The sequence below is a fragment of the Delphinus delphis genome, chromosome 15 (genome assembly GCF_949987515.2).
Source record: "Delphinus delphis chromosome 15, mDelDel1.2, whole genome shotgun sequence".
NCBI classification, from domain to species: Eukaryota; Metazoa; Chordata; class Mammalia; order Artiodactyla; family Delphinidae; genus Delphinus; species Delphinus delphis.
Window position 1 is genome coordinate 44,075,623 of NC_082697.1, and position 14,872 is coordinate 44,090,494.

At 54.9% G+C, this 14,872-nt stretch overlaps 1 long non-coding RNA gene across 1 annotated transcript; it reads left to right on the plus strand.

Annotated features, from left to right (window-relative positions):
- The first annotated feature begins 330 nt into the window (after positions 1–330).
- Positions 331–11,257, plus strand: LOC132438669 (uncharacterized). The gene is made up of 3 exons (XR_009522211.1): positions 331–409; positions 9,024–9,150; positions 10,923–11,257. It is a non-coding gene; the product is annotated as an uncharacterized lncRNA (long non-coding RNA).
- The last annotated feature ends 3,615 nt before the right edge of the window (positions 11,258–14,872 follow it).

A 14,872-nucleotide genomic window follows, 5' to 3' on the forward strand; every position in this document is an offset into this window, starting at 1 on the left:
TAGAGGTAGTTCAGATATTTATTTTTCTAAAGTTCTCAGTATTTTCTATTTTTTCTACGACGATCATTCATGTATTAATTGTTAAAAAAATAAATGGAAAGGGCAACCACTTTGAAAACAGACTGGCAGCTTTTTATAAAGTTAAACTTTAACTTACCAGCAATTCCACTCTGAGGTACTTACCTAAGAGAGACGGCAACCTAGAGCCACACAAAGACGTAACTCGAACGTCCACACCAGCTTCCTCCACGACGGCCCCGGACTGCACCAGCCCCGGATGCCTTTGGACAAACAACCCAGCTGTGGTCCATTGTACAGCGGGACACGACTCAGCAACAAAAAGGAATGACCTGGCGCGGGAGGCGACACCTAAAGCAGGCAGACCCGAAGGAAAACTGTGAAATTTGGGGTAAGTGAAACTCATGTGTAGGGCAAAAGGCAGATCAGCGGTTCCCTGGTCTGGGGTGACTTGGGTGATTTTGAAGGGATGTGCCGAACCTTCGGGTGTGATGGAAATATTCAATATCTTAATTGGGCTGGTGGCTACACAGGAGTAGAGGTCTGTCAAAACTCATTGAATTGTACCCTTTATGGTCTATTTTATTCCATGTGTATAAAGCCTCTATAAAGTTGAAAAATTAATTGTAAAATAAAATAGAGCGAACCCCCCTGGGAGGACACATTGGGTCTTTGTTAGTTGCTAAAGTATTTGAGTTGCTGAAATATGACTGAGCATGGATGAAACGCCCACTGCCCGTGGCCCCGGGGGGCTGGGGCACTGTGCTCACGACGGAGGGTGGGCAGGGATGCAAAGCAAGGGCAGTGCCAGGGTCATGGGTGGGCCTGGCCACGGGCAGACGGATGACAGAGTGAAGCATATCGTAAGTGTGGGGAGAGGAGCCCTGCGGATCGGAAATGAGACGTCCATGGGCCACTTGGTGAGCGGTCAGTGCCCTCCGCGGCCCCATGCCCTTCCCCGTTCAGGGCACGCGGGCCTCCTGCCTCTGCCCGAGGGCTCACTTGGGCCATGGGGCCTGCTAGTGTGCAGGACCGAAGTGGGGGGAATTAGCACCTTCCAGGAGCAGACCCCAACCTGTGACTCACGGGGGGGAGGGTAGAAGCACCCCGCCACCTCCCTCCGTGGGAAGCCCTGGTTGCCTGTAGTAGGACTGCTGTGTGGGTCACTCCCGTCTCTGTCTCAGCTCCGCCTCCCCACTCCGGTGTCCTGGGATCAGATAACCTATGAGCACTCGCATCCTTGTCTTGGGTCGGCTGCTGGGCGCGTACCACCTTGGCTTCTTCTGCCCTCTCTGGTCCCTGTAGGTCTGGCTCCGTGCAGCTGACATGGGGGTGCTATGGGCTGACTGTGTCCCCAAGTTCCTATGTTGAAACCTATTCCCCCAGCGTGATGGCATTAGGAGGTGATTAGGTCATAAAAGGGATTAGTGCCCACATAAAGGAGACTCCCGAGAGCCCCCTTGCCCCTTCCTCCACTTGAGGACACAGCGAGAAGATGGGCGCCTGTGAAGCAGGAAGAGGGTTTTCAGCAGAAGCTGCATGTGCGGTGCCTTGATCTTGGACCTGCAGCCTCCAGAGCTGGGAGGACTAAACTCCTGTGATTATGGTCCACCTGAGCTAGGTGCGTGGTTCTAGCTGCCCGGGCGGAGTAAGCTCGCCCCCTCCAGCTGTCTGAGGTCCTTGCCGTGACAGCGAGCGTCCTCAGTGTCTTCCACTCTGACCCCTGCTTCTGGGGCACTTCCTGTGGTTTAGGGACTCAATGATCTCACAAAGAGCACGTCAGCTTTGTCTCACCGCAGACTGTGGTCCAGAGCTCTGTGCTCCACAGGGAGATCTTTGTCTGGCCACAATGCCACTTCCGGGGGCGCGGGGAGAGTCTGCCCCCCCGAAGGTCCTCTTTTGCTGAGAGGGGAAGGGGCTACGTGTATCAGCAAGTCCTTCAGAGGAGCTAGTGTGCCGAGTGACGGGGATGCTGAAATAGTCACGAAAACACAAAACACAAACCAAACCAAACCTCCCTTGAAGCTGCCCTGCAGCCAGTGTCCATGTGTCCTCTTCTTACAGACTGAGGACGGCCTGAGGAAACTCCCTCTGAGGATGGGCCCTCGGCAGGGGTTCTCGGGTGGGGTTCAGCTGTCCTCTGCTTGCATTTCTCAATTAGCATTTTCTAAAGTAAAATTTCTTAAAAAGAAAGTAAACCCGGGAGGACTGGAGCGGAGGCAAAAGTCCCGAGCGGCAGCACGCGTCATTCTTTTCTGGCCACGTGCTCTCTCACCTCTGCGGTGGCCGGGGCATGGTGGCCCACCTGGTGGTGTCCTGCCGGGGCCTCCCCCTGACTTCCCACTGCCTAAAGGAAGAGAGAGCAAAAGGATGCATTTGTGTCCTCTTCTCCACGGAGTTCCCAGAGTGGCCTTTTACAACATAACTCAGGTCCTGCCACGCCTGCGTGGACATGGCTTGTCAGCACACGACGTGTCCCCATCACCTGTGACGGAAGCTGTGCTGGCCTCTGCCCGTAGTCCCCAGGCCTTCTCGTCGTGCCCTGGCCCTGCTCCGCTCGGCTACACTGACCTCTTTGCACACTCGAGCTTCATCAGGCTCCAGGGCCATGGAGCTCTACGGAAAGCCCCGCCCAGGGTCTTTGCAGCAGCTCCACCCTGAGTCTGGGTCAGAGGCCACTCTCCCTGGTCGTCCTGCCACGGAGGCGCCCCACCCAGCCACGGTCACAGAACCGTTTGGTGTGAGTGCTGGCGCTGCACCTCTTCCTGTTTAGCTGTTGGTTTGATATCTGCAGCTCCCACCCAGAGCACAAGCCCCTTGAGCACGGGGACTTGATCTGTCTCTGCGTCTCCACCCCGGCACCCACTGTAGTGCCGGCCACGAGAGCCCGGACGCATGTGGCCTCTGATTCTCAAAGCTCTCCCTGCGCCCAGAGATGAAACAGCCACAGTGGCATGGCCACGACACTCAAGGTCCCCTGTCTGGCATCCTTAGGTTATGAGTAAAATTGTCCACACTGTTGACGTTTAGACATGTATGTATGTTTGCAAAAGTAAACTGCAGTTTCCAGACATTGTTCTAAAATACATTAAACACAGACTTGTGGGTCTTCAGGAAACAAGTGGGCGGCACCGACACAGGCCTCTTCCTGAGCTGTCGGGTTTGAGCACGCAGCTCACCTGCTGCCTTAGGCTGCTCGCCGCCAGACCCTTGGGGGTGTCAGTGCCAGGAGCGCGATGGAGCTGGCGGTGCGGGGCCCCTGAGTGGCAGGCGCTGCTCGAGAAACGTGCCAGGGGACACAGCCCCGGCTTCACGCAGGGAGGGCCACGCAGGCTGGTTCTGATGAGAAGTTTTGCGCCTCTTTGGCCTCAGAGCCTCGGGGTGCTGCCAAAGCAGCTGAGACGTGAATTTCAGAAGCTGAGTGCAGTGAGGGGGAAGGCCTGGGGCAGGGGAGAGGGTGGGTTAGGGGATACACAGGTTGAGGGGGGACAGAGGAAGGGGGATGCAGCGGGACGGGCCTGGGAGAAACCATGAACCACAGCTCGCGTGCATTTTGGTCACGTGGGTAATGGAATAAACTTGTTTTTCGGTATTTCCAGAATGTGTGTTCTCTTTCTCACAGCTGATAGCGTTTCCCTGGAAAAGGCCCCACATGGACAGACCTGGGAAGAAACTCTCAGAGCAGCCAGTGTCTGACCCAGGGCGTGGCCCACGGGCAGTCCTGCTGCCACCTGGGAGGGGAAGTGGCACTCTCACCCTGGCCTAATGTGACAACAGGCCGGGAAGGAGGCATTTCTGTAAGGCCAGGTGCCCTGGGATAGCCGTGCGAGCTTGCGGCCAGGCCCTCGCTGCGTGGGGAGAGGGTGCAGCACGGGAGCCCCGTTCACCAGCCAGGTCACCTCCCCAGGATGGACTTGGGAACTGGCCTGGTTGAACTTCCTTTCCCTCCCTTTCTTGCGCTTCTGCCACCAGACAGGCTCCAGAGAGCGGGAGGGAGGGAGAAGAAAGGTGACACTAAGTCCTGTCGAATGCATGGCGGGCGGATGGTGGATGGAGGATGGCGGATGGAGGATGGAGGATGGCGGATGGCGGATGGAGGATGGCGGATGGCGGATGGAGGATGGAGGATGGAGGATGGAGGATGGTGGATGGAGGATGGCGGGTGGCAGGTGGCGGATGGTGGATGGCGAGTGGCAGGTGGTGGATGGCGGATGGCAGCGGATGGTGGATGGCGGATGGCGGATGGCGGATGGCGGATGGCGGGGCCCCGGGGTCCCCATGGCCGTGAGGGCCGTCAGGTGCAGCCTGCCTGTTTCCCCCACCCCCACGCTGCCCCATTCAGCTACACCAGCCCCGGAGGTTAGAGGAAGACTTAGGGTTCTCGGGGAAGTACCCTCAAACCTTGTTCCTCATCAGGATGGTCTGGAGTAAACCCAGAAGACCTGAGAAACCGGAGTCTCTGGGGGCGGGGCCTGGGCATCAGCATTTTGTACAGCTTGCCGGTGATTCTGATGAGCAGACGGGCTGCGCCTCATGGGTGTGAGGGAAGAAGAACTGAGCACGCCTCTGGGGCTCAAATTCCAGGTCACCAACTGTCCCCGGGACTGTTCACGTCACCTATAGTGTGCCCTGCTGCCCTCTGCGTCCAAGCAACCTCACCACCATGGATGTCCCCCCCATTCCCCCCTCCATCTTAATGGGCTTCCACGGCCTCCCCTGGCCTTCAGGACTAGGCCTCCAGGGCTCTGGTTGCCCGCAGCCTCCCTCTGTTCATTCCCTGCTTTCAGCCCTTCAGCCACGGGGCCTTCCGCTCCGCTCCTCGGCCGCGCTGCCTCGCCTGCCCACTCAGGGCTTTGTGAGCGCTGATCCCCGGCCCCCGTGCCGTGCCCGCCCTCCGCCATCCCTCCTTCCACCTCAGTGTAGCACACCCTCCTCTGAGTGAGCTCTGGCACCCGGCCTGGGGCTGGACCCCCAGCACGGCAGGGAGCCCGCTCACACGAGATGCTCAGTAAATCTTTGGTGCCTGAAGAGTAGATTCTTGTACATGGTCCGGTGAGAAGAGGCTCACTGCCGCTTCCCCACCCCAAACCAGCCCTGTGGTCTGTCTGTCCCACCCCCAGGCATCCCGGGGGCGGACCCCTCCTCTGTTGAGGGGCTCTGTCTAACAGATGTGGCTTTCAGCTCCCACCCAGGCTGGGGACCTGGGGCCGGGGGTGGTCACCGTGCTTCTAGAGCCCCCTTGGTTCCAGGTGTCGGATCCATGGCTTCTTTTGAATGTCCAGCCTTTATCCTTGAAGGCTGGGTATATTGCTGGGAACCACCATACATAATGGAGCGTCAAACTGGCTGGGTAATGCTGTTTGCGGTAAAGGTTGGCAGTTTGGTCGTAAAGGATCAACGTCACTTCTCCTTTGGGGCTTGTGAACGAGGCGACTCCAGACTGAAAAGATGAGGGGTGTATGTCATGAGTCCACACGTGGCAGGCCGTCCTGCTGTCCCGCCCTGGCCCCGGGCAGGGGGATGCCTGCCCAAGAGCTGAGGGTTCTAACCCCATCATTCTAAGCCATTCGGGCAGCCGGCTTTACAGATGCTCCTACAGAATGCTCCAGATTCCTGCTGCTGATTTCCCAGGCTCCACGGGGCCTGGCCAGCAGAGGGCACGGTCCCCCCCATCTGGGAGTCAGGCCCAGAGCAGCCTCCCAGGGCCTCTGCTGCTCCAGGCTCACCCTTTCGGGCTGTCGAGAGCTGCAAAGGAGTGGCTGGTGGGAGCTGGCTGAGGCACGGGGGGTCCCTGAGGGAATTCACAGCAGTGGATCCCTCCCCAAGGGGGTCCCCCAAGTAGAGCTCCCTGAAGCAGAGGGTGCCCAGGTGCCCCCTCTGCGGCTGCTTCTGCCATCGGTCCTGGCCCAGGCCCTCGTGTCCCTGGAACAGGCCCGGACCATCTGGAAGTCACTCTCTCAGGGGCTGGCGGCCGGGACAGTTCAAGGAGAGACCCGACCTCCTCTTCGTGTCTGCGGGTGCGGAGTGGGGGGCAGGGAGGCAGCAGCCAAGGTATTTCATGTCTCTGTTGACAGATGCTGCAGAGAACCTTCTGACATGCCTGCCGGCCACAGTGCCGGACACTGGCTGAACCGAGATGTTAAGGCCTCACTGCTGTGCTGTGCTGTCTGGTGGGGGAGATGGACGTTCAACACACAACTGAATCAATTAGGCCAAATTACAAACGTGATGGGTACGCGGAAAACAAGAAGGGGTGCTAGACAGAGGAAAGTTGGGGTCCTACCAGCTCCAGGGGCTGGGGTCTGCTCAACGAGACCCTCTTCCTCCGGAAGTTTCGGTGCCAGGGCCTGACCCCACTCCTCCCGGGGTAACACCTCGGTGCCAACTGTCCCTTCAGCAGGGATGGCCTGGCCTTCACGGCCCGAGTTAAGTCTTTTCTGCTGTGAAGCTGCCCCCCTTCCCCCCAGCCCCCTCACAGCTGTGCTGGTTCCAGAAAGGCTCCTTCCCTGTTTTTATCATTACATCGCGTACATTGCTTTCTCTGCACTGGTTGTGAGCCCCTCGAGGAAAGGGCTCCACGATGGAGGATGTAAGGATTTCTCGGGGTCCGTTTATCGGGCTCTTGCTCTAGCCAGCCCAGCGGGGGTCTGCGGTGTGCCCACTTTGAGCCAAATAGATGCCACAGGGGGGTTCAATGTGTCCTGATTTTATGAGGGGAAATTCCTGTGTGAGAGCAAATGGGGAGAGAGCTGGGCAGCTGGGGCACAGTCCTCTCAGTCTGGGGGTGAGGGAGGCCTGTCCTCCAGGGTCGAGGATGTGTCCTCCTGCGCACGGGTGCACAGACACTTCCTGTGCGCTGGGATTGCTCAAGAACGTCCAAACGCACAGTCATGGGGGATTCACCCTCTGTCAGAATCCCTGTCGTCTGAACAGAAAGTAAGTCCCTGATTGTGAAAGCTGGGCAGGTGGGGGCTTTTGGAGGCCCCCCTGCTTCAGCCCAGGGTGTCGTGAAGTCTTGAGCCTCTGCATCGCCTGGTTCCTCTTCCTGCCCCCCACCTGCCAGCGGAGATGGCGTAAGGCAGGGGTGACATACCAGCTGGTTCTTCCTTGGTGGTACAGCCTCTTGCATGAGTTTTCACAGGCAGAGACCCTGGAGGGTCCCACCGCACAGCCCTGAGGCCTGTGAAAAAGTGAGGGAAGCACCAGATGGTACAGCTCCAGAGGGCCTCAGAGAGGCCCCAGAGGGGACACCCCTGGGAAAAGTGTCTCTGCGTGTGAGGGGCTTGACCATGAGTAGAGGATGCCCCTGGTTGGCACTTTTCTGTGCAGGAGTCTGCAGAGCTTGGCCAGGGAAGTGCGTAAAAATTCACATGAGGAATGAAGTTTCCAAATTGTACACCCCTGCCATTCTCGCCCTGACACAGGCCTAAGAAAGGGAATTCTGGGCATTACATCTCAACCTCAGCTCTTTGGCGGACCAGTTTCTGTCCCCCAAACTGATGAGAGGAGAGAGAAGAAGATGGGCCTGGGGTGGGAGGACAGGAAGGGAGGAGAGTCTTGCTTCTGGGGTCGGCCTCCAAGCCTCCCTGTGTTTTGAAGAATTCAGGTAGTAGACATAGAGGAGGCACAACTTTTCAGCCCGTGTAAAATGCTGATAGAAGGCACCCAGGGGACTGAAATAGAAAAGGCTGGAAGTAAGGAGAGTTTTTGCCATTAAAAGAGAGAGGTTACAGAATTCTTCAAGAAAAAGAGAATCAAATAGAGAGAATTTTAAGAAGTGTTTCTCTGGTCCGTAAGTTGGATGCCCTTTGGTATTTCCCCAGACCCTTGAGCGAAAACTGCAGCTAACTTTTCATTCTTTGGGCTTTGGTGCTGTGCTTCTATGAACGTGACTCCACGTAGGGACTGGGCCACATGGAGCTCCAGTTTATATTTGGGAAACACACACACACACACACACACACACAATACAGAAACACATCTCAGAAATTCACTTTTAAGAAAACAGCTGAGATTATCCATCGCGACATGAGTACGTTCATCGACTGTTCATTCTTCTATTAAGCACCCATCTCTGTCTAACAGATGGATTAAGGTCCATCTTTATTCCCTTCACGGACCTATTTATTCTCCCCTCTTAGGCAAAGACGTCTGTGCTCTAGCCACCTTCAGAAGGCAGAATGCCCAGGCCAAGGAAGGAAGTGTCCTCTCTGGTTTAAATTTCACAGTGAAGCCTGCTTCAGAAATAAATCATCAAAAGAGATACCCTTCCCTCATCTGCTGCAGACAGCCCCAAAGTGTATCTAGCCCCGTGAGATCAGAGCTGAGTTCTGGGCAAGGTGAATGCCGACCAGCATCGACAAATTCCCCGGCATTTGTGGACGGCACAGCGGTCAGGCAGCTGAGAGCTGGCGTGCCGGGGAAAGTGAAGCCCGGTGACAAGATGGTTGGGCATCCCTGGCTCCCGTTTAGTGCTTAATTACCCAGAGGAAAGGCCAACAATGGGGACTGTAAATTGTCCTTGGAAAACAGCCCTGGGAGTGGCTCCCCCTTTGTCCCCAGACCAGGACCCCCGCCCCTTTCCTGGGCCTGGAGGGGCCTCCTTCTCAGCTGCCGCTTCGCCTGGATCTCCTGCCTCTCCCCGGCCCACACATCCTCTGCATTTCCCTTCTCCAGCCACGCCTCGCCCCCTTCCTGTTTTCCTGGTCACCAAGGGAGGAAGGGAAATGTTACATGAAGCCCTTTTCTTTGTCTTCGCCCCCACTGATTCATAAGGAAAAGAATGGCTTCAGGTGTTTAAATAATGGGGTGCGATGAACCTATAACTCATCCCAGCACTTGTCTTCGGAAAGGCAGAGTCCCCAGGGCAAAGTCAGGGGTCATAGATCACCCCAAACACAAGGTTTAGTCACTTTTAATGCAAGGACAGCTTAATAGCTTCCAGGCTCAGATATTAAAATGAAACACTGCAAAAAAAATAATAAAACGTAATTTCCATTTTTCAGATTCCATTTCTTCTTTAAAATACAAATAGTGGCAAAGGCAAATCTTGGACACTCATGCAATGTGCTTGTCCCCAGTTTTTGGACACTACTGCTACGTACCGTCCCCAGATGTTGGCACCAGTACAAAGTAAGTTTTCCAGAATTGCTTCCATGCTGGTAGAGAATTACAATAGCTGATTTCAAACCCAGAGAGACATAGCTGGGGGTGGGGATGGTGCAGGGGGTCTGGCCCCTGGGTTTGGTCTTCCCCATCGAGGAGACGTACGAGGTGGATCCTCCCCGGGTGTGATGCGGGGAAGCGGGGTGCATCCCTGAACGGCTACGTCCGATGTCCTCAGAGGCCCTGGCGGATGTGGCCTTTCCCTGCTGCTCCCTTGACCTGCACTTCCCTCCGGCTGATGCTATAGAACTACTTCTCTGAAATTTCTTGATTTAGACCAGTCTCCTGCTCTGGTTTTGTTAGGGTCCAGGCATGGGGCCCGGGCTTTCGTATTTTAATCACACAGTCACCAACGTTTATCTGGAAATGGTGATGGCAGGAGGATGCTGTCCAGCTGTGCCCAGCCACTACAGACTGTTAGTTGCCTTGAGATGCACTTGGTACGACTCCTGCCAGACTCAGCCTGGCCACAATGACACGAAATCGGGCAACAGGCTGGGGTCGGGGTGACGGGGCACTTGATCCCAAAGTACTCCAGGGAGCCCCTCCCTGCAGTGAGCTCTCCTCATGCTGTTTGATGAGATCTTCATGGTACCCTTGAGCGGGCAGATGGGGCTTTCGTGCCCTCAGAGACCAGCGGTGCCCCAGCGAGCCTGCCCTGCCCTGGGCTGCTTGCTCGGGGCTGTTTCTTTGCCGCATCCTGGCTGGTGGTGGGAAGATCTCTGCCCTACCTCTGTCCCCACCTCCCTCCAGCTGAAAACTCCAGTGATGGGGACGAAACGATCAATGTATTAAGAGCCCCTTACGAGGAAACAAATCCTCTCCCACTGTTAGGGAGTTGGATGGAGGTGAAAGTGGAAAGAGAAGTCTTCTCACTCTTTTCTGTTGGGTGGTGGAGAGCAGAAGACCCAGTCTCTGACCCAAAACCTTTCCCACGGGTCACAAACGGACTAGTCTTTAGACTCAATTGTCTCACAGCATCTGGGAGTTTGGAAGGGCCCAGTCAGAGCCTCTCCCCGAGGGGACGTGGAGGTACCCCACACACGGTGTGCTGAGTTCCTTAAAATTCAACAAAGGTGTGCTGAGCCCGCACTGGCTTCAGACTCCCATCTACACCTGCAGCCGCCTCTGCGTAGGGGTGCCCCCTCCTTACACCCAGCTGTCTGAATGGGACCACCTCTAACTAGGAGAGTGGTCCTATGGTGGGCTGCCTGCAGCGGTAGCTTCTGCCTAGCACATCCTGACCCAGAGCTGCAGCTGCCTATGGATGGGAAGAGGCTTCTCAGGAAAGAGGCCTTCGTTCCTGGGAAGAGGAGGGGCCTCAGTCTGCTGTTTCTGCAGCCCCTCCCCTGCCCTGGGAACAGGGGTTCAGGCCCCAGGAGGGAGAAAGGAGGTTAAGGCCTGGTGTCCATTACGGCTTATCTTGAACACAGATGTCAGCCTGTGCCCAGTCATCACAAGGGGAACCCAGGCTTGGGGGGCTGGGAGGCTCTGTTTCCTTCTCTGAATGTTGTGATCGAATAAGGGAGGCATCTTGCTTGTATCCTAACTGCTCCCTGAGGAAAGGGCCATTAACCCCCTTAACCTGGAAAGTGGTTTGACCGCTCATGTTGGAGGCGGATGGTGCCCGGGCAGCAACAGGTGAAATTCTGTACTAGGGAAGAACCAAATCTGACTGCATGTTGGATCAGTTTCTTTTACTTTATCCTTTGCTTTCCACTGCTTTTTTTGGCTGAAAGGATAACATCTGTACATAATGGCCTGCCTCGGGGGACCCTGCCCCTCTGCCTGAATGTTGAACCAAAGTGCCTTTGTCCAGGCAAACATCCGGACCCTGTTCCACCTGCCGATGGCTGCAAGAAAGAAGAAACTAACACATCCCCTCCCCGAGGCTGGCCATTCCGGTGATATTTGCAAAACTTATGGCCTTTTTACTTTACTTCCTCATCTCCTCCCCCTCTCTGTGCTATAAAAGAAACTGGCATCCAAACCCCGATAAGATGGTTATTTTGAGACTTTAGTCCGCCATCTTCTCCGTCTGCCGGCTTTCCGAATAAAGTCGTATTCCTTTGCTTCAGCACCTCGTCTCTGATTCATTGGCCTGTTGTGCGGCGAGCAGAGCGAGCTGGGACTCGGTAACAAGTCTACCCATGTTATTTATTTATGTGTCACCTCCTAAAGAAAAAAGACAATTTCTGGGAGGTAGTTACGATTATCATTGTGTTTCTTTGGGTCGTCCATGAAAATTTTAATATAATTTGAATTCTAATATAGCTTTTAAGTTTACCACGAAAAGTCATTTTCTATCTATGGGCAAATAATTTATCTTCTGTTGGTTGGGGGTTGGGATGCCATCTTTGGAAGGGTTCTGGTAAGAATGCTGGTCTGGTGAGGTCTCCTCCCAACACTCTTTCCATGCTGCCCCCATGAAGAAATCCCAGGCACTGCCCCAAGGCCCTGAGTTAAGTCCCAAGTACACGCTCCTTTCCCTTCTTTTCCAAATAGTAATCTAACATCACCGAATACTGTTTATATACGTCCCCATGCTTGAATTTTATTCCTAGTTGAAAACACAAATTGGCTAAACCAGTTTACTCAAGAGGGACATGATTAATGCTTATTAACCAAGACACGTCTCCAAAAGCTAAATTCTGAAGCGTTTAGTCACACCTGACATGGCACTGTGCTGGGAGAGGGGGCTGTCCTCCGTGGGAAGACTCTGTCCTTGGGGAGGCACGGACGTCAGGGTGACGTCTGTGACACTAGAGCCTGTGCCTTTGACTGAGAGTTGCTGTTTTCAGCCCGTCTCAGCTAAGTGACCTCAGAGCCTACCCAGGCTGGAAAGCCACACCGATGACCATGCAGGCTCCCTCCCCCCGCACTGGGATGGGGGACTGTGTCGGAGGGTGACACGCGGTGACTGCAGTAGGAGAGAACAGCATGTACCCTGAGCAAGTGCTTCACGTAAAGGGAGTGGCTGGTTTGGGGCGTCTGGTACATACAGACACTGGTCAGTGTCTTCAAGAATATAATAAAGTTGTACAAGAATCATCAGGTGTGAGGGGAGGCACTGCCTTTGCGTGGTGTTCTTATCATCCCTCAGAACAGGCCGTCCCGTGATAACGTCACCGACCTCAGTCCCTAGGTGGCCGGCATCTCCTGCAGTGGAAATTAGGGTTTGCTCTGAGATTTTAGCTGGAAGGGGGACTCCCCACAGGTGGCTTCCCAGCATCGGGGCCCCATGTGGTCCCTGCCACGTGAAGCTGGGCATTGCGGCTGATGGAATGTGGGTGAGGGGATGGTCACGCCTGGGCCTACACAGCCCTTAGGTTGTGTTTTGATGGTCCTGAGACTGCACCCAGACTCCTCCTGGCTGAGCCAAACATCCAGCCGTCCCCGAAGGCGCAGGGCCTGGGATGGGGCTGTGGTGGGTGTCCCACCCCGGGTGAGGCCCTGATGGTGCAGCTGAGGCCGGCATCACGCTCAGCAAAAGAGCCGCACTCGTGAGAAATAATAAATTACTCTTGATTGAAGCCACTAGGGCTTGGGGTGGCTCACTGTGCGGCGAGAGGTACTGAGGCAGGTGTGGATGAAGCAGACGAGCCTGGGGCCACAGCTGACCGTGAGTCTCGGCCGTATGCCGCCTCCTCCCCGTGCTCGGTGGGCGTGAGTCACCGGGTTCTGTGGAGGGTGAGGTCAGGCCAGCAGGGGCCTGGGCGGGAGCCCTCGTGCTGTGGCCAGTGTCAGCATCACAGTGGGAGAGACCGGGCCCAGCTGCCGGCGGTCAGCAGGAGTCCAGCAGCGCGGACAGCGAGGCCCCGGCTTTCCCCGGGGTGGGCCTTCAGTCCAGCTCTCTGGGGCCCAGCCTTCCCGCCAAGTCTCCCTCCTGGGACGACCCCGGGGTTCTGGGGGGCCACCACCCACCCAGGACTTAAAAGGGAGAGGCGACCCTCTAAGTGTTTTCAGTGGCCCTGCAGAGCACAAGCCAGATGTGGGGTGTCCAGAGGGCGTGTGTGTGCATGTGTGATGTATGTATATGTGTGTGTGTGTGGTGTGTGTGGTATGTGTGTATGTATATGTGTGGTTGTGTATGTGGTGTATATGTATGTATAGTGTTCATATGTGTGCTGTGTGTGTGGTTGTACGTGTGTGTATGTATGTGTGGTGTGTGTGTATGGTTATATGTGTGTGTGATTGTGTGTGGTGTGTATGTGGTTTGTGTGGTGTGTATGTGTGGTTGTGTGTGTGGTGTGTGTGGTTGTGTGTGTGGTGTGTGTGGTTGTGTGTGGTGTATATGTGTGTTGTGTATGTGGTTGTATGTGTGTGTATGTGTATCTGTGGTGTGTGTGTGTGGTTGTGTGTGTGTGTATGGTGTGTATGTGTGTGGTGGGTGTGTATGTGTGTTGTGTGTGTTGTGTGTGTACATGTATCTGTGGTGTGTATGTGTGTGGTTGTGTGTGGTGTGTGTTAACGTGTATGTGTGGTGTGTGTGTATGTGTGTAGTTGTGTGTGTGGTGTGTGTGTATGTGTATGTGTGTGTATATGTGTATGTGTGTGGTTGTGTGTGGTGTGTGTGTGGTGTGTGTGTATGTGTGTGTATATGTGTATGTGTGTGGTTGTGTGTGTGGTGCATGTGTATGTGTATATGTGTATGTGTGTGGTTGTGTGTGGTGTGTATGTGTGGTGTGTGGTGTGTATATGTGTATGTGTGTGGTGTGTGTATGTGTGTAGTTGTGTGTGGTGTGTGTGTATGTGTGGGGTGTGTATGTGTGTGGGGTGTGTATGTGTGTGGTTGTGTGTGTGGTGCATGTGTATGTGTGTGTATATGTGTATGTATGTGGTGTGTGTATGTGTGTAGTTGTGTGTGTGGTGCATGTGTATGTGTGTGTATATGTGGTTGTGTGTGGTGTGTACGTGTGGTGTGTGTGTGTATATGTGTATGTGTGTGGTGTGTGTATGTGGTGTGTGTGTATGTATGTGTGTGTATGTGTGTGGTGTGTATGTGTGGTGTGTGTGTATGTGTGTAGTTGTGTGTGTGGTGCATGTGTGTGTATATGTGTATGTGTGTGGTGTGTGCATGTGTGTGTATGTGTGTGTATGTGTGTAGTTGTGTGTGTGGTGCATGTGTATGTGTGTGTATGTGTGGTTGTGTGTGTGTATATGTGTATGTGTGTGGTGTGTGTATGTGGTGTGTGTGTATGTATGTGTGTATGTGTGTGGTGTGTATGTTTAGTGTGTGTATGTGTGTAGTTGTGTGTGTGGTGTGTGTGTATGTGTGTGTATGTGTGTATGTGTGTGGTGTGTGTATGTGGTGTGTGTGTATGTATGTGTGTGGTGTATATGTGTAGTGTGTGTGTATGTGTGTAGTTGTGTGTGTGGTGCATGTGTATGTGTGTGTGTATATGTGTATGTGTGTATATGTGTGGTGTGTGTATGTGTGTGGTTGCATGTGTGTGGGGGGCGAGGATCCTCCTCTCGGTCAGCACCATCCTGCCTCAGCCCTGGGGCTCTAAGGATGGAACCAGGAGTAGGTTCCTTCCCACTAACTGAATAGGACTTTAACCGCGGAGCAAGGATGAGCTTCAGGGCTGCCTCTGGCTCCCCGGACGAGGGGAGGAAAGGGCCGCAGCCCCGGGCCCCGCGGAGGATGTCCTTGCACACAGAGAAGGGGCTGGCTTCATGCGGCTCG